The sequence below is a fragment of the Equus asinus genome, chromosome X, assembly GCF_041296235.1.
Source record: "Equus asinus isolate D_3611 breed Donkey chromosome X, EquAss-T2T_v2, whole genome shotgun sequence".
Classification (NCBI taxonomy): Eukaryota; Metazoa; Chordata; class Mammalia; order Perissodactyla; family Equidae; genus Equus; species Equus asinus.
In genome coordinates, this window is record NC_091820.1 from 90,204,014 (window position 1) to 90,224,888 (window position 20,875).

Sequence of the window (20,875 nt, forward strand, 5' to 3'; positions counted from 1 at the left end):
TTCAAGGCTCCCTGGATATTCTATTGATCACTTGGGGAAAATGTGTCTTGTCTATAAAACTAATGGGAAATAATTCTCACTGGGATGGAAACAAGCAGAAATAACTTATTACTAGCTGGAAATAGTTCTCTAACCCAAGATGGAAAGGTCTTGTGCATACCAATAACCACAGATAAAAGCTTTTCACTATTTGCCCTTAAGAACAAGTCACTTAATCTAAATAAGAAGTCTGTGTCTTTAGCTCCTCTACAAGATCTCAGGGAGACATTCAGTCCAGCTGGTGACCAACTTCTGCTCCTGATTAAAATGCACTGAAAAGGAATCGAGACAAAGATCCATCATTCGAATCCACAACTCGCAAAGGCTATATTTCTCTTTCTGGTTTCATGCAACAATACTTGTGCTATAGTGCAGTAAATTACGAGCTGGTTAGAGTTCAGCCACTTAAGCTAAATTATTGTATAATTTACACTTAAGAATGAAAATCTGGAACAGCATGCTAGCTTCAAATTTTTCTAACATAGAAAAAAAGAAGATTCCTAGTGAAAGAAACGTGTATAGATGAATTACCAACTTGCATGCTGGAAATTTGTAATAACGATAGTTTCTGTTATACTGAGTAATAGTTATGCTTAGTAAATGTACTAACATAAGGCCACTGTGTTCATAAAACTATTGATATACTAAAAGTATTGAAAGTGCTTCTTATATAAGATAATATTTGGCAGTGTCAAGGTGCATAGGCCCTGTTCTTAGAAGATTGTGTGACCCTAGGAAAGTTTCTGAAACTCTCTGTGCCTTGGTTCTATCATCCAAAAAATGAGGGGGCCAGCCCAGCGGCATAGAGGTTAAGTTCATGCGCATCACTTCAGTGGCCCGGGGTTTGCTGCTTTGGATCCGGGGTGCGGACCTACGCACTGCTTATCAAGCCATGCTGTGGCAGGTGTCCCACATATAAAGTAGAGGAAGATGTGCACGGATGTTAGCTCAGGGTCAATCTTGCTCAGCAAAAAGAGGAGGACTGGCAGCAGATGTTATCTCAGGGCTAATCTTCCTCAAAATAATTAAAAATAAAAAATAAATAAAAGGGGATAGTACCTACCTCGTAGGGTTATTGTGAAAATTATATGAGATAATCCATGCAAAATGCTCATAAGAATGCCTGACACATAATAAATCTCAATAACTCATATATATATAATTACTATTATTGTTGTTATTACTATTATTTTATTATTATTATTATTGCTATGGTTTTGTTGTTAACTAATGTGAGTTACTGTAGCCAGGATTTTGTGATTAATAAAAACAACTATTGCAACTTTCCCAGAAATAAATTCTTTTTCATTTCATGTAAAGGATCACTGAGAACTGATAAGTGCTAGCAGTCCGAAAGAAAACAAGGGAGAAAGAAAAATATGAGAAAACCAGGGCTAATAGATCTGGGTGGAGATAGTTTTAGAAGAGAAGCAGGCATAGAACCAAACTAAAAAAAGTCTAGCGATAAGCCTTCTGTCAGTTAAATCAATCATTCTAATGTAGGAAATAATAAATATTGAGTCATTCATGGCTGATTCCAGGGAAAACCTGTTTTCAGCATTCCTTACTTCTCTGGTTCAGTAATTTTTCTTCATACTACAACATCCCTTTTCACAAGTGTCTAATAATCCTCCAAGGCTGATTACTACTCTTAAGGAAAGTGAGCTGCCAAATTCATTTGAGTGTATTGATGGCTTACAGTGTGAATCATCCCAGGAATGTTAAATGTTAAAATAAGAATGTCAGGTGAAGGAAATGCTTCATGCAAAGAATCGTCGAGGATGGCATTCCACTTGGGCTGTGGATGTATCTTGAGTAGGGAGCTTTCCCAGTGTGCTTCAGGCATGCAAATTCCCCTCCGCAAGTGATTCAAGACCAGGCCTTCGGCCAAGGACCCTAAGCCCTCTTTCTATTGTGTTTTTTATTCCAGGAAACTCGAAGAGGTTACTTCTGTATCTTAAGTCTTCATTTCCAAAATTTAAGACGAGGGAGGTATTCTGGATTCAAAGGAATTATGATTTATGCAGGCGTATTTTTATTCAATTTTGAAATTATTAAAAGAAGAATGTGAATTTAGAAAAATGATTCTGTCAAAGGAATCAATAAAAATGAAACAAATAAAATATATCAACTCCAAAACAAAAGAAGAAAGGGAAAAAATGGAAAAGTTATCTTTAAAAGTTTTCTACCTATGTATTAAAATGCTCAAAATGCCCTAATTCTAACTTTCCAATTCTAAATTGTAAGATAGCCAGGAATGTGTGACTCGTCAATAATAGCCATTAAAATTAATAGGGACATTTTTATTTATACCTCTGGATAAAATTGAATGCATAGGGCATTTTTGAATCAGAAAATATCAAATCTCCCAGGAATACTTGGAGTTAATAAACATGCTTTATGGAAACAGAGTCTAGGAATTGCATTCCATTCAAATCCTCTCTGGGATTTATTCTGCACCAGTTGTCAGTTGTCTATTTACACTGTATAACAAAACAAATTTCTTCCAACAGACACAACATAACTTCCTCTTAGTCTGTCCTTCCAAACTAAGAAACTGCACATTTATCAAGTACTAATTTTTTCTTATGATATCCCTAATACTCTTCAAGAAGTGGCTTACAGTAAAGCTAATAAAACATAAAATTTAGGGCCCTTTATTTGCATGGGTCCTTTACACAACCTCCAAGGGAGCCTAGCAACTTTGTATTCACAATTTTGTATTATTTTTCTTAAAAAGGACCCAACTCAAATTGTATAAACTTCCAACTCCACAAATCTTGGATTTCTTCCTGTCTTAGAGTGAATTATTGTTTATTAGATGTCATGCTTAGCACCATGAGAATTAGAGAATGCATGAAAGAGGTGCTAAAGAAATGTTTTCCTCCCTAATGCACTTTTTTTTAACTGATATACAATCGACATATGTAACATTGTATTAGTTTTGGGTGTGCAACATAATGATTTGATACATCTATATATACAGATTATGTATATTGCTAAATTATTACCATAATAAGTTTAGTTAACATCTATCACTGCATATAGTTACATTTTATTTGTGATGAGAACTCTCAAAATCTAGTCTTGTCAACTCTCAAATATACGATACATTATTGGTAACTATAGTCGTCATGAACTTATTTCATTATATTACATCCCCAGAACATATATAACTGGGACTATGTACCTTTTAACCACCTTCGCCCATTTCACCCAACTCTCAACTCCCATCTCTGACAACCATGAATCTGTTCTCTGTATCTATGAGTTCAAGTTTTTTAGATTCCACATATAGAGATCACACAGTATTTGTCTTTCTCTGTCTGACTTATTTTACTTATCATAATGCCCTCAAGGTCCATCCATGTTGTCACAAATGACAGGATTTCCTTTTTATGGCTGAATAATATTCCATTCTGTTATATATCACATTTTCTTTATCCATTCATGTGTGGATGGACACTTAGATTGTTTCTGTGTCGTGGCTGTTATAAATAATGCTGCAATGAACATGAGGGTGCAGACATCTCTTGAAGATAGTGATTTTGTTCCATTCAGATGTGTACCCAGAAGTAGAATTGCTGGATCATATGGTAGTTCTATTTTTAATTTTTTTGAAGAACCTCCATAACGTTTTCCATAGTGACTGCACCAATTTACATTCCCACCAACTGTGCACAAGTGTTCCCTTATTTCCACATCTTCGCCAGCACTCGTTATCACTTGTCATTCTGATAGCCATTCCAACAGGTGTGAGGTGATATATCACTATGGTTTTGATTTGCATTTCCCTGATAATTAGTGATGTGGAGCACCTTTTCATATACCTCTTGGCCATTTGCACGTCTTCTTTGGAAAAATGTCTGTTTGGTTCCTCTGCCCATAATTAATCTGATTGTTTCTTTTCTATTGAGTTGTAAGAGTTCTTTATATATTTTAGATACTAACCCCTTATTAGATATATGATTTGCAAATATTTTCTTCCATTCTGTAGATTGCCTTTTCATTTCCTTGACAGTTTTATTTTCTGTAGGGTAGCTTTTTAGTTTGATGTAGTCCCACTTCAAGAGAATAAGTGACTGGAAGATGATCACCTTGTGAGGCTGTGTTTATAATGATCAGTACAGCTCAGATTGCTTACTGCTTTACAATGTAGAGGCAATTTTCCATAAATCTAATAAAATATATCTATTATACCTCTCTGGCTAATTATTTTAGATTATGAGCAGGCACCTTATTTTTTTTCTGCTTTGTTTTCTGAAGGAGTTAACTACCCGCCACCATGTCTGCATAAGCAGAGTAGACTAAAACTGAACTCCACACTTTGCCAGCTGAAGCTGTATTTCCTATCCTTTTCTTCATGAGTTCACAAGACATATTTGCCACCTCTACCATGGTCACTTGGGGGAGAATGTTGTGTCAGTTTTATATTACTAACAAATTACCACAAACTTAGATTCCTCTGTGGGAGTTTATAGGAGAAGATATGCGTATGAGCTTTGGAATGTGATCTTGAGCAAGACTATAACCAGACTTTTAGTTTCCTCATCAGAAGTTTCGGATAAAATCTATGAAAAGATTGAAGGTAATGGTCCCAGTTCTTTGATATTTAGACATGCAGATTCTGACAGCATAGCTTGCGGGAGGTCAGTCGCAATTTACAAAGTGCTTGTATATCCACTATCGTATTTGACCTTACAGACCATTGTTTGGGTAGGTCTTTGTTTTCTACCTGTTCTGCAAATGAGGAAACTAAGACACAGCACAAAACAAATGACTTTCTAAAGGTCAAAGAATATGTAGCATAGAACTACAATTTGAACTCTGCTTTTCTAATTCAAAACTTTTGTTCTTGCTACTATATCTTGCTGTCTCCCCCAAAAGTTTGGCTCTGAATTTTCATTGTTACATTTATCTAGTTCTAGTCAATCAGATGGCAAGTTTAGGATCCTAGGACAGAGAATTAAAAATGTTTCCCTGTTAATATAACTGAATTCTTCCATTTACCTATGGGGAGAGGGAAAAATAGTGGAGTTTGTTCAATTTGATTAAGAATAAAATTGAATATTTACAGCATCTTGATAAAAGAGAATTCATTAATTTCTTCTCTCCAATCTCTCCATATCCTCAGGTTGCAAAGGATTAAATATTCAGATTCGATAGTTATTAGATAAATAAACGCAACAGAATAAAGAAAACTACTCTCACATTGCTATGCACACCTTTTCAGTGCTTCTGTCCCATTCATACACACATTCCTGCAAACTTGCATCATCACCTTGTTAGATACAAGGACTTGTATCAATGAAGACCAACTTACCAAACATAACGAAAGCAAAAACTAAGGTGAAAAAAAAAGAAAAGGAAATTCCTGAATGACAGTCAGTATTTCAAGAGCAAAAATAAACTATGCTATTAGACTGAATTTCATTTGCTAAACGTACTAGGCTGAACTACAAGCCTAGTTTTGCTATAAAACATTCACTCAGTTGGTGGGTCAATTCAATTGGCGGTTACTGGTGTCTAAATTTTTCCTGTCTGCCTCATTGAATATTAGCTCCACAACTGACCACATATTGATCTAAATGACAGAAAAATGCAGAGAAATATATTTGTGTTTAAAACAGCCACAATATCTATTATAACTGTCCTAATTGTTGTCTTTGAATCCAATATTTTTTAAAGAAGTTTAGCAGTTTCTACTTCATAATTATGCCAAATAAGGAAATAGCTGTTAACCTTAGGATATATCAAAGTTATCCTACACAGAAAAAAAAAATGAAATCAATAAGATCAATGCTCAAGTGTGTGTCTGAAGGACAAAGGGGACAGGGGAGAACTTCACAATAGCTCTCATTAAAAGAGAAGTTTCCAAGTATATTCTGAAATATTGCAGAAAAGCGTCATGGTAATTAAAACGTCATCTTTTAAAAACATGTTTGGAGAGTATAAAAATAGTAACTTCATTGTGAATAAAAGCAAAAGAAAATGAGATCTTTAAAGGGACCCAGGAGTACATGGCCACGCTATTTACACTGATACCTATTTCCACTCACAGTTAAGTGCTAAAGTGTGCCTGTAAAGGAAAGGAAGCCTGGCATAAAAGTAGCCTAGTTGTGAGACTGTCATTATCACAACAATCATTTGGTAACTGTAGCAAATTAAAGATGACTACAAATCTTTTGGCACTCCTCACATTGTGAAGTAGGAATCTGCGCCTCTTCCCCTTGAATCTCATGGGCTCTGCAATTGCTTTGACTAAAAGAATAATAGCAGAATGGCTATAATTACCAAGACGAAAAACAACAACTGTTGGAGAAGATGTGGAGAAAAGGGAATCCTCATACACTGCTGGTGGGAATGCAAACTGGTGCAGCCACTATGGAAAACAGTATGGAGATTTCTCAAAAAATTAAAAATAGGAATACCATATGATCCAGCTATCCCACTACTGGGTATTTATCCAAAGAACTTGAAATCAGTGATCCAAAGAGATTTATGCATCCCTGTGTTCATGGCAGGACAATTCACAACAGCTAGGATGTGGAAACAACCCAAGTGTCATTCTACAGATGAGTAGATAAAGAAAATGTGGTATATACACCATGTGGTATATATATATATATATATATGTATATATATATATATATATATATATATATACAATGGAATACTACTCAGCCATAAAAAAGACAAAATTGTCCCATTTGCAACAACATGGACGGACCTGGATGGTGTGATGTTAAGCGAAATAAGCCAGACAGAGAAAGACAAATACTGTATTATTTCACTCATATGTGGAAGATAACAAATATATGGATTAAGAGAACAGATTAGTGGTTACCAGAGGGAAAGGGGGTTGGGGGGTGGACAAAAGGGATAAAGGGGCACATATATATGGTGATGGATAAAAATTAGACTACTGGGGGTGAGCACGATGAAGTGTATTCAGGAACTGATAAATAATAATATACACCCCAAATTACACAGTATTATAAACCATTATAATCTCAATAAAATTACTTTAAAAATAAATAAAAATAAAATAAAAGTATTATGCAAATTAAATATTAAAAAAAAAAGAATAGCAGAACGGGCTCAGTGTCAGTTTACATGCCCGGGTATTAAGAGACTAATAGCTCTTTTTTTTTACCTCTTAGAACACTCACTCTTGGAGCCCTGAGCTGTCATGTGATAAGTCTGACTACAACGCTGGAGACCGTGGAGGGACCCTGATACAGCATTGAGAGAGAAAGGGACCAACCAAGCCCAGCTATTTCCACCAATGTGCCAGGCCTGTGATCAAAGCCATTTTGGACCTTCCAGACCAGACGGCCACCAGATGAGTGTCACTGAATGACCTCAGTCACACAAAGGAAAAAACTGTTATTTAACAAGCCATACTGTGAATTATTATCTTTGCCAGTCATATGTAGTCATTTGCATTCATGTCAAATGGCAAAGGACTTCTACTTAAATAAGGATGTTTACTGTGTCCATTGGGAAATTCATTACTTCCATTTATAAACTATCCAGGAAATTCTCAGGAAAGATCAGAGAGAAGAGATAGTACGTGCAGAAGAAAACTAAACACCACCGTATCAACCATACCACACTATTTTTGAGAACGAGAGAGAGTTAATTTTTGGAGGAATAAGACAATAAAACTAAGAAATCATATATGCCATTAAATAGGCATAAGTTTTGTGAACATGCAAATGTCAGATAATATGCCTAGTGTATTTATATATAATATTATGCCCTCCTTGTACATATACATTGTAGAACAGAAGACTCTTGTTGGGAGCCTAAATCTCTTAGGAGTGCATACCATTAACTTGAACAAGGAGACCTATCTTCCTAGAAAAAGTATATTCTAAAATTAAAATTACTTGGATTTTCTTTTAGAGGTGATAGTTAATTTATTTTTAATTTCAAACAGCATTAAAGGAACATATGGGATTTGATGTTTAGTAAATGGAAATTGCGTTTTAAAAATTTTGAATCATCGTTATAGAAATTTTTCTAGGATTGGATAGTATAAATGACTGCAAATACTTTGAAAACTGTTACAGTGAACAGGCTTATAGAGTTAATGCCCTTCTGCATGGTGTTTTGTCACCAAAAAGTTTTCCTTCTCCAATGTGATGAAGTAGAAAGAACTTGTACTGAGACTTAGCAGATCTGACAGTGAGTCTTTGATTTGCCACTAACAAGCACTGAGACCGCAGGCGAGTGACTTTTTCTCCCTGGCCTCAGTTCCTTCAATTTTGAAATAGGGAATTTTCATAAGATTTCTCAGGTCCATTCTAGCTGCAATATTTTATGACTACATGTTCCTCACTAGTCTTGCTAAAGTTCCTATATTATTTGCTCCTTTGGGTTAAAACACTGAGTACTTTATTAAAAGTAAATATTAGCTGAAAAGAGTTGCACATTAAGCCATTATTAGCCATTAAAACCTCAACTTGATTCAGTTTATTAGATTAGCTAACAGAGACCTGAGGGAATAGAACTAAAAAGGGGAAAGTTTGACATGAAGACAAAAGGGCAGAAAAACAATGGCAGGGGGTCCCAAGGAACCAAGAGCTTGCATATAGATATTGGGCACTAGCCTAGGCAACTTCAACGTCTGCCTAGGAGAGTTCTTGGTAATGTGCCCATAGGTATTATGCAACAACTGTATACACACACACTAATTGGGGCCCTATCAAATATGAAAGAGGGATTACTTTTGGCAACTTGAGTCTCAAATATTTTATTCTGAATCTGCCATCTCAAAGATAGCAAGTGACTTGCCATCATTTTGTGGTGGAGTAAAATGCCTAACTGGAAGAGAAAAATACGGGTGCCTTGCTACATGACAAAGTAAACCATTATAAGAACTCATTTTGTAACCCTGCCACAGTAAACAAAGCCTATCCAGGGTGCCGTGGGTGTATGCTTCTGTAGAATGAAGTAAGGGTTTTCATCAACCCTAAATTACATCTGCATTCAAGAATGAGAAAGGGAAGTATGAATTCCCTCCTTCTTATTTAAGGAAATTTTCCAAAATACTCATATAAAACTTGTACTTAAGTCTAACTAATCAGATGTTAGTCGCTTAGCCACACATAAGTGCAAGAGATTCTGGGAAACAATGTATTTTACTCTGAATGTCAATGTGCCCTGATAAAAATTAGGATCCACTTACTCGGGATAAAGAGGAAGACATATATGGGAGGCAAGTGGCAGTCTAGGCCACAAATGCAATATTACAGAGTCTGAGACCCCCACACACCTTACTACGTCCGATTAAGGATAGAAAGTCTTCAGTTAAAATAAAAATTCAGTTCCAGAGGAGAAGGCTTAAACTTTGCAAACATGGTACTACGATAATTATCTAAACGAACAATAATGGCAGAACTAGAAACCCAGAAGAGTATAAATATTATTGGAAGATAAAGCCTCTAATGCTAATAGTCATAAAATAATAAAAATAAAGCAAAAATAGACAGCATGTAAAAGTACACTTTCTGTCTTGGATTGTACACAGTTCTGCCTGTGAAGGACCAGAAAACATTCAAATTAGGGAATTACTGATTAGACATGTCTCTCACTATAATGACTCTTACAGAATGGGCATATTAATGTCTGCCAAAACTCAGGAAACAAGACGCTTCCCAAATAATTAAGTAGTAACAGAGATAGAAAAAAAATTTTAACTAACGTTCTAGAACTTTCTATAATTTTGCCAATAGTGTCTATAAACTTTTAAGACCAAAAACATATATTACAAAGGGATGAATTATTTTTGCATCTTAATCAGAAACCCAGGTTTTATACATCTTTTTTACCTACTGAAGAAACATCAAAGAGAAATATCCCTCATGCATAAAATGGGGTTTCATAGGGTAATCAAAGACATTTCATGTTAAGTTGCTAAATTTTTTTATCCGTTCTATCGGTGAGCTAAATGAGGAAACCGTATGTAAATAATCTAGAGCAGATGGGGACGTAATATTGTATTTTTCAAAAAATAAGCATTCTAAGACCATAAAAACCATGGGCCACTGAAAAACAACAGCTAAGAGGCCTACTGGTATGCTGCAATTAGAGGTGACTCATTTTGAACAAAGGCTTCACAAAATCTGTGAGCAAACAGAGGCTGAGCCACAGCAGTGACAGGCCTGGAAAAAGGTAATTACAACTGTACAAGAAACCAAATGACAAATGGTGTCAGAGCAGCAGCGTATTGCAAATTACACACATGGTGCCATTTCGGGGCCAGTGGATCAACTTATCTTGCCTACTAGCACAGACGTGGAGCCTGAAATTCCTAAATCAGTCAAACATCATATGAATGACCAGGGAGGAATAACATAATAAACCATTATCAGTCTGTAATGTCAAAATAGAGATGTATATATTGTGCTAACCCTCATCTAGCAGGATTCTGAGTGGAAGAGCTACTGGATAGGCAAGGTTGATGTTAAGAAGATAGTTAGGAAAAGTCTGAAGTCAAGTAGGGCTGGCATGGCCAGTGCGGGCCTGGCAAGGATCAGATCACAGGAACACTCTCTAGATAGCCAGAGACATGACTTTGGGAAGTTAGTAGGACACATAGGATTAACAAATAAAATAAGATATCATCTCAAGATTATGCTTTCATTATGTTTACACAATAAATGTTATAAGCAATAAATATAAAATAGGTCATAGTACATCTTAATCAAAAATATGAAGAAATATATAAAATATCTACTAATAAGACTGTTAATCCACACTAATCACAGAATCAGAATCCTCCAACTATCAACTTTTATGACAATCAACATGCATTTATTGAATTCCTACCATTGGGTTAGCAGGTACTGGTGATCCAAAAATGAGGAAGGCACAGTCTCTGACTTTCTGAAGTTAACAAAATAGATTATGTAGGCATGAGAAGATGCTTATAGATAAACAATTCCCATGAAGCTGAGAAATAGCATTGCTATTAAATTACTATTGCATCGATTCTTCCACATTTAAAAGTTATTTTCAAACTCTAATCCCACTTTTATTTCTAGGAGAGATTATAAAGTCATGGTAGAGCCCCAAGAAAAAATTAAGTCCTAAAAGCAATATTGATCACAGTTACCCCACCCTCATTGCAGTGCCACTTGGCACAACTTACTAGTTGAAGCACCGTGGTGAAATCCTTTGTTACCCAACGCATGTTCCATTGTACTCAGAAAGTTGTCTTTTGTTCAATAGTAAGCCTTTTAGTCAGCAAACATGTCTTTGCTTATGTAGCTCTGAGTATACTGCCAGGACTCTGAAAATAACAAAATTATAATAAAAACAGTTATTCATGAATGAACATACTTAACCCAAGAGTGTTCCAGCAGAAAGGGCAGGAAGAGCTAATATATTAGACAGCAACACACAGACCAGATGGAAGGGTGAGTTTTTAAAATGTTATTTGAAATAAAGGATACAGGAACACTCTGAGAGACTCAAATTCCTAAATCCAGTTTTCGGGGCAGGAGCCAATAAGGAAAAAGAGAATTTTATGCATGCAGATATTTAATTAAGGTTCAAGTAATAATGTGCATTAAGTGCTATTTCGTTTTCCTTTATCTCAGGAACCCAGAGAGCTAAGGGATCAGTGAAGTGTGTGGTTGATAGCCCCTGACTTAACAGCTTACCATGAGACAACCCAAAGTTCACTTCCGATAGCTATATATTTAGTCATTTGTATTATAATGTATTGCATGCTCATTTCAGAAATTTTTGAATATAAAAAAGTGTAAAGACAAAAGCATTCAGTCCCACTGATAACCACTGTTCACAAAACGTTAGTGAATTCTTTCTAGTGTTTATTCTCATCACCGTCTCTCACACATACACACACATACGAACGGAATCATTCTTTATACACAATTTTGAATTCCTTTTATGTCTAGCATTATAAGCTTAGTAGTTTCCCATGTATTAAGAATTCTGTGAAAACAGTATTTTTAGACTGAGGTATAATTTACATAGAATGAAAAGCACAGATCTTAAGGGTACAGTTCAATGGTAGTGAAAACACCCACATAATCAACACCCCTATCAAGATAAAGAATATTTCCACCAACTCAGAGACTTCAACACCAACTTCACCAACACTCTGGTTCCCGTGGTGGTTTCCACTCGTGAGCCTCTGCTCTGGTAAACGCGACTCTGTCTTCACCTGTGTGTCTCTCTAATATCGGAGACAGCGGTTTGCCCTGTGTCCTCCCCTCTCCTATAGATCCAAGAAGAGTTGTTGATTTTTCAGTCTGTTCAGCTTTTTACTTACTGTTAAGATGTCATGATGACTTCCAAGCTTCTTATATGTAGAACCAGAAACCAGAAGTCTCGGTTACCTTTTTTCTTGGTTGATTGTTTCATTTGCAGTGCAGAAATTTTTAGCTTGATGTAGACAAATAACACATGATAAACATAACTGAGATATATATAAACTATTTTTCATATAAGAAATTTATCTATATTTGTTTTTCCATAACATACATCTTTATCATAGATTGTTGAGATAAACCATGCAAACTAATTTTCTTTGTGAGGACTGTAGCGAGATGTATTATGTCACATTTATTCATGGGCACCTTCGAACTTGCATCTTACTCTAATCTTGACACGTATTTCTTTAGCCAAGAAAATTCTATATTGGAGAAGACTCTGATTTGGTTAATATATCCTGAAATTCATGTGATTGCTAAATGTTTTTTACCACTATTTTTTAGTAGACTGGTTTTGTTATTGGAGTTTTATTACTAAGACTATGATGAGTTATGGACATTAGAAATATTTATAGAAATTTTGCAAACTATTTTCCAGGCATTTCACATAAAATGTAAGAAGACTGATTTCTTAATAAACTCTATAGGATGAAGCCCAAGGTTTTAAACGTAAAATACTAGCATCTCCATTATTGTGTCTGCCATACTCTCCAGGCTCACCCTCCCACACTCAAATCTGACTGACAACATATACTCCTAATCCACAAGGCTAAACTGCATGCAGTTCTCTCTCTCTCACACACACACACACACCACATGTTTTCACATTTCCATGCCTTTGCTGCTTCTTTCCCCTGACCAATTTCATCTTGCTTAACTCTAATTTGCTCACTGGTTTCCACCTTATGTATTGTTTCCTCCAGGATTATTTACCTGACAGCCCACCCCACCTCAAACTAAGTAATGTAACCTTCTCCTGTATCCTCTTATATCCCCCTGCATATCCCTATCATGGCAATATAGGACAGAAAAATGACCTTTTTATATGTTTTTCTTCCTTTCTAGGCCATAAGACCCTTGAGGTTTCTTATTTGCGTTTGCATCCCAGTGCCTCATTCTGTTCCAAGTACATACAAGATATTAAATATAAGATGATTGAATAGACGGATGGATGGACAGACAGGTAGATAGGTGAATTTATGATAACTTAAATTGTGGCCTTAGACAAGTTAAGTCATCAATCTAATATCTCTGGACCAGAGTATCTTGACCTATAAAATGAGGATGACTAAATGTTTTCTGTACTTCTTTCCTGGCTAAAATTTCTCCATTTTCCTACTCTCTATTGTGTCACTTCTTAGAATTATCAATTATTCATTGTTTGTCTAATATTAGAAAGTATTTGAGAAACAGGCAATAGCAGTGCTTTGATATTAAAACTAATATGATATGCAAGGAAATGTTAAGGGCTCAAGAAAGTCTTTTTGTACTCCAAGCTTGCTTACATACCGTAAGCACTATAGAAGTAATCAAACAAATATCTATTGATTTGACCCCATAGACAAACTTATGTGTAAAATCCTATATGGCATGATTTGAAGACCATTAAAATATCCATTCAGACCAAAAATATGGTGAAGTTGCATTTTCCTTTTTTTTTGTTTTACCTTATACAAATACCAGTTCCACTGCACATAAAGAGAGAGAGAGAGAGAGAGAGGAGAGAGATAACAGGTGTGCAAGTAATTTTGCCTGCCACTGCACTCATTGAGAATTAGACCAAGAGTGACGTGCTTTCATCCCTTAGTCAGTGGCCTTGTATGCCTTTTAGGATCTGAGTTTCTTGACACCCTAAGTGTAAATCTCAATATTTAAAGACACATTATTTTATAGTCCATGGTCCTTGATAAGTCAATGGCTTTGTCTATGCTCAAGCAAGAAAATAGCAATCTGTTCCAATACTGGCAGAGAAACTGGCTATACAGGACTATTTATTATTTCTCAACATGATGGTATTTCAAGAGTAATTTTGACCACATGCCCTTTTTACTTTGCATGCTGCCTTTATCATCTATCCCTTGGTGAGGTACATCTCCACTGTATCTCTTGTTTACCTGCCAAAGTTCCTAAAATCAACTCATTTAGCATTACTTCACAAGGTGGGATATTTGTATATACTTTATAAGGGCCATGAGGAAGGTAGAAAAATTTGGGAATTGTAATGTGTTTTGGAAAAGCAGCTGGGGGCAACTAAAGATGTAGGCCAGGGCTACTATTAGCTGAAACAGTACTTTCGTGCAAATGAAAAGCAAAAAAGTTCCTCTTCCTTAGGAAACTTTATTTCCATCTCTCAGAAGGATTTAATAGTATATTGATTTGTTTAGACCAAGAAACTTTAGTGCTGTCTTTCAGAAAATTGTAGAAAATGTACAAAGCTATGATGTATACGATGTGACTGGTACTTTATGTGCAGTGCCTCTGAAATGCACAATCTACACAACCATACATGGCAGCACTGGTCTGGGGACCTAAGGAGGGGTCATCAAAAGATATGGCAAGAAGACTGGAAGTGGAAGAGGAACAGAACAAAAAGCATGGAAGAGCAGCAAACATAAACTTGTCAGCCTTATCAATTTGCTCAGAACCTCTCACTGGTCCAGGATACAGAGTCATACATCCTGCTACCCAAGAGATCAGCTGCCAGCACAAGATTCTCCATTTTCAGTCCTGTTATGTCCACTAATGGTAAATATCAAGGAGAGTTGGAACAAGTTATCAAAGGATACATAAGAATTTAGAATGTTGCTCTCTAACTTGAATATGCATCGCTAATAAATTATTTGGTGTCTCTCACCAAATCCATTTGGTATACCTGAGCTATAACCGAATTGGCATTCCAGAAAGATATTCAGTGCCTCATACAAATTAAGTTTGTCTTGGCCACTGATAACTTAAACTAGCATATTTCAAATGTATATTTTTCCAGCCACTAGAATTCATAATCTCACCTATCATTTATTAATCAAAAGAAAAACAACAGAAAATGACCCTTCACAGACAGATAATTTGAAACACGTGCTCACACTCATACACCACACACACACACACACACACACACACATACATACACACAGAGACAACTACTGGCCTATAGCCATTTTTCGAGTTCCTTTAATACCTGCAGAATTTCAAAAGTCACCCCTCGGCTGGGACTCAGCTATAGTCACAAGAGAAAATCCAGCAACTGCGTTATGGTTGTATTTTTCTTTTTTATGGAAACTCTTCCTTGTTCCCAGATAAATATCTTTGTGGTCTAGCCACAGGGTTTTTGGACCCTATGATATTTTATTTGGCTGCTTTAACAACCCGAAGCATTATGCCTTCATGGGATAAAGGTACAAAAAAATAAAAGATGTTATTTTTCACATGATAAGGCTGAAACTATACCTATAAGCATTTTAAATTGCCTTTCCAGAAGTGGTGATGATTTATGCTGGGATGGCTACATTCCTCTCATCCGCAGCACACTCCCATAAGACACGAGCCTCACACGATGAAGTACTTTCTGGAGTCAATGGTCTACCTGAAGAAGAGTAATGTGATTAAGAGGATAGGTTGATAATAATACTTCATAACATTACTGAAATGATTAGATGAGATAATCTACATTAAATGCTTGGCACACAATAAGCACTCAATAAATAAGAGCTATTACTACTACTGCTGTTTTAGGAGGATTTACCTGTGATATTGGCCTAATTAACATTGCAATATATAGTATTATAATAGCTATATTAGCATAGATATATCACTGATTGGAAATGAGGACAAAAGTGAATCTCTTTAATGCAGTAAAGCTTAGTTCCCTTGAAGCCAAGCTTAGAAGGACCTTAATAGACCTCCTTTCAAGGAAGGGGGCAAAAAAAAAATAAGTGGAGAAGTTAACAGAAATTACTGAACTAGAGGCAACATCCTACTTGCCATTGTACTTTATCCCCTGGAATTAGCTCCCTTTCTCACTGTTATCTCCAGTCATTGAATTTTATTATCTATTTTTTATAGGATAATTATAGATGCAAGTGAATATGTAAAAAGAGAAGTTTTGAATCAAGTTATCTATTGATAGAGAGCAGCCTGAGGTCATTGCTCAAAGACATAAAAGAGGAGATGATATATTAGATCATCCAGCATAATGACAAGTCAAATTATGCCCCCCTTCCAAGGCAGGGATTTTCCTATTAGAAATTTCTTCAGTGCCTTGCATAGACCAGATTAATAAGTTTTAAAAGGAACAAACCCAACTTGTAGATGCCCCAATCATTGGTTCCTCTATTCATTTAAAAGCTGTCACTTCTCTAGTAGGGGGAAATAATGGGTGCACAGATTCACGGATATATGCAAAACTCTCCTTGAATTTAGCTCTCTCTAGTTCAATACTTCTTTCTCTTTTCGTTCCACTAGGATTTGGAGTATTTTAGCAATGATCTACTTCAGAATCACCAAGAAGCAGAGTGGATCAGCCTGCCTGTTAGAGCTAAGCCTTAAAGAAATGGCCAAAATGGTCTATTTCCAGTAAAGAGAATCTGTGCCTGGTAGGCCAGGTTCAGGAGAAAAGTAGATGCCCTATTTGATCCAGAGACTTTCCTAATGACTAATAATCAGTCCACTTCAATAAGTGGTGTTCTCTTGTTACTTTATAGGAAATAAAATAAAATGTTAAACTGAAATTCATTCCAATTCATTCAACAAACATTTACTGAGCACCTACAATATCCCAAAAGTAAGGTAGAGGGTAATATGTGTGGGTAATGGAACAAATGGCAATGGGAGAAAAGGGGAGGGTAATATGTGTGGTTAATGGAACAAATGGCAATGGGAGAAAAGGGGAGAGAGAAATGAAATTGCCTCCAAATGCAGAAGCAGAAAGGCCTTTTAGAGTTGGTGGACTTAAGCAGTGACTTGCCATCTTACTTTTAAAAAAAATTTACTTCGTATCTACTGGGCGCAAGGCATTGTTCCATTGCTCTTAAATGCACATTGCCCAGAGCTACCTCTTACCAACAAACAATACTGAACTCAGCATCATCCCACACTTGACACTCCAAACAATATCCTAAATGCTAATATTGAAGGAAAGGCTTATCTAAAGGTAGAGGAAACATCTGACTTGGGGGCACACATTTCCTGCATCGTTTGAAACATTAACAGTTCTACTGGAGTGTTCAAAGTTCCAAACTCATTCATTCAGATAGAGTTGACATTTTCCAAGTGGAACACATCCCTAAAGGTGAAAGAAGAAATGATCCTGACCTGAAAATTGACTTAGCTTTGGGGAGATGCAGTAGATAATGTACAGAAGAGAGAATGAGATTTGATAAAGGCTGTATATGACATATAGAGAAGAAAGGGAAGTTGAAGATGACCTGGCTCTAACCTACATTCACAATATTATTTCCCACTACATATATCACTAATATGCTTTAAATCCAAGCCATATTAGGCTGCTTTTTAAATTAACTTACACTCCACTACCATTATTTTGCTCGAGCTAATCCTTTTGCCTGGGATGTCTTTCTTTCTATATCCCCCTCTTGAAGTTTTATCAATCCTTGAAAAGGGCAAGTTCAAAAGCAGCCCCCTCTATGTAGCTTTCCCAGATCTCCCCACAAGGGATTAACCCATCCCCTATAGATCTAAGCCACTTGTATGTGCTTCCGTTACAACCTTTATCAAGTTTAATTCATGTTAAAATAGCAAGTGTTTAGTGATTGCTCTCCTCCAAGATTATAAATACTTCAAGAGAGGGCAATTCTGTTTTATTTTGGTAAGTTGACATATTAGCTTAACACTGTGCCTTAGCCATAGGTGCCCAATAAATGAAACTGATTTTAATATGAACAATGTAGAGAGAAGACAAGGATATTTTAGCCACGTATGAAAATGATCTTATGTAGCTGATTTTCAAACCTCAGGGAACATACGCACAAACACACAGGCACATAGAAACACACACAATAGTAACAGCAGTGTACCTATTTTAGTTGCACCTTTAGGCTTTTTTCTTTGGGAACAGATTTGATTATTTCTTTAATGTATATTCATTTATGGTACAACACATATAGGTTTATGGTGATATACAAATATTAAATAATAATGATTGTAGAAGTAGAAGTAATAATTACAGAATATTTTTTGATTGTCAATCAACATTTGACTTTACTACATTTCATCCCATTACCCCTAGGTATATGTACGCTGTTTCACTATCATAACTATTTTGCCACCTCCAGTACATGGATGCTAGAATCCTGTTTAACTCCTGTATTAGAGTTCTCCAGAGAAACAGAACCAACAGTATGTGTGTATATATATAGAGAGAGAGAAAGACAGAGACTTGTTTTAAAGAATTGAATCATGTGATTTTGCAGGCTGGCAAGTCCAAATTCTGCAGAGTAGGCCAGCAGGCTGAGTGGCACCCAGGAAAGAGTTGACATTGCAGCTCAAGTCGAAGGATAGTGTGGAAGCAGAACTCCCTCTTCCTTGAAGGACTTCAGTCTGTTTTCTCTTAAGGCCTTCAACTGATTGAATAAGATCTCCCATATTATGCAGGATAATCTGCTTTACTTAAAGTCTACTGATTTAAATATTAATCTCATCTAAAACATACCTTAAGAGTAACATCAAGCCTGGTGTTTGGCCAAATATCTGGGTAACATGGCCTAGCTGGGTTGACACATAAAATTAAACATCACGCCTCCCTAAGAGATTATTTGGCCAAATAAAACGTATTTAGCCTTTTAACCTTTTACATGTATCAATCCCATTATCCTGCAATCGTTTTTGTTGCTCTTCTCTGAATTGTTCTTACATTTCCACGATTGACACAAATTCATAAAATGCCAATTATTCAGGAATAACGTCTCAGGTATAAATATAGGACTAAGTGCACAAACCATTGCTCTATTACCAAGAAGTAAAAAAACCACCGTCCCTGCTCTTATTGTACATTACTCCAGAGCTATGACTTTTAAATGAATTCCTGCATTTACTATGCTGCCTCCACAGCAAAGAACATCCAGCATCTCAGCATAATTCTAGAAATGACCCATAATGCACTTTGGTGAATTTCATGCTGTGTGCAAAATCCTGGAATAGAGCCATGAACTATAGAATAGTATATTGGCTCAACCGTTGGGAATATCACAATTCATTTATCATTTTGAATTTGCTTAATATACTCTGGGGTCTAATGTTGAAAGGCACATTTTAAGTGGAGAATAAATGCCTATTTACAGTTTAAAAATTGCTCAGTTATCGAAAAAAAAGTCAATAGGCCTGTGTATTTTGAGGAAACAAAAAAAGAGAAATTACATGCAAGTTCTTGGCTATTAAAAATTGCTCATATTTGATGGGGCTGGCCCCGTGGCCGAGTGGTTAAGTTCGCGCGCTCCGCTGCAGGCGGCCCAGTGTTTCGTTGGTTCGAATCCTGGGCGCGGACATGGCACTGCTCATCAAACCACGCTGAGGCAGCGTCCCACATGCCACAACTAGAAGCACCCACAACGAAGAATATACAACTATGTACCGGGGGGGGGGGGGCTTTGGGGAGAAAAAAGGAAAAATAAAAAAAAAAATCTAAAAAAAAAAAATTGCTCATATTTGAGCTTGTCACATATAGATATTCTCCAAGTATGCAACTCAAGAGACAGACACTGGATGTTTCAAGAAAAAAAGTCAATGTTCAAAAATATTTGTTCCATTTTTCAAGTGGATTTACCCATGCCAGAGTAATTAACAAGTGCTGAAATGATCTCAGTTCAGTTTATGAAATCAAACTGGACATATTTCCTGTAGGTAAAAGCACAGTTCACAGATGCACTCAAAGAAATAAATTTTAATTGGAATCAAATTACATGAGACTACAGATTTAACCAGTGAAATTTTTAAAAAGAGCTAGGCTTCATCCTTATATTAGTTAACATTATGATGTAGTTAGTTTTATCCAGTATTATTTTTATTGGCATGAGCTGCTTAGTTCAACTGTCGTTCCTGTATCACCCCCTCTGGGTCCCAACTGCTACTCAGGTAAGTACAACTCTACTTGCCACTAATCTTATAACAACTAGGTGTCTTTTCAGCCTAGCCTAACTCAGAATGCATTAGTTTTTCTGACCCAGCTCTTTCCTTTTTATATTTTATTCTTGTTTTCAGGCATTCCAAAAAGCCAGAACGTGTTGCTCACTTACCTCATCAAATGTAAAGCATCGTATAAAACAGAAAAGCTAAAAAAAAAAAAAACCTCATTAAGCAGAATCCAATGGACTGAAACCATCAATTAATTCTAATTTTTGTAGAAAAACTCAAGTCACAAGCAAACAAGGCAACAATGCGGACTTATTTAAAGCAACTGTGGGCTCAAGTAATGGGATTACAGGACCCTGAAAATTCCATTAAGTACACCTCCCTTTCTGCTTCCATAATCTTTTTATTCCTTATACGAATATGTAATGACATCCTGCCTTAGGGACAACCCAAAGATGTTAATACTCAGCTCAAAAAAGAAGCTAGAGAGCAAATAGAGTACC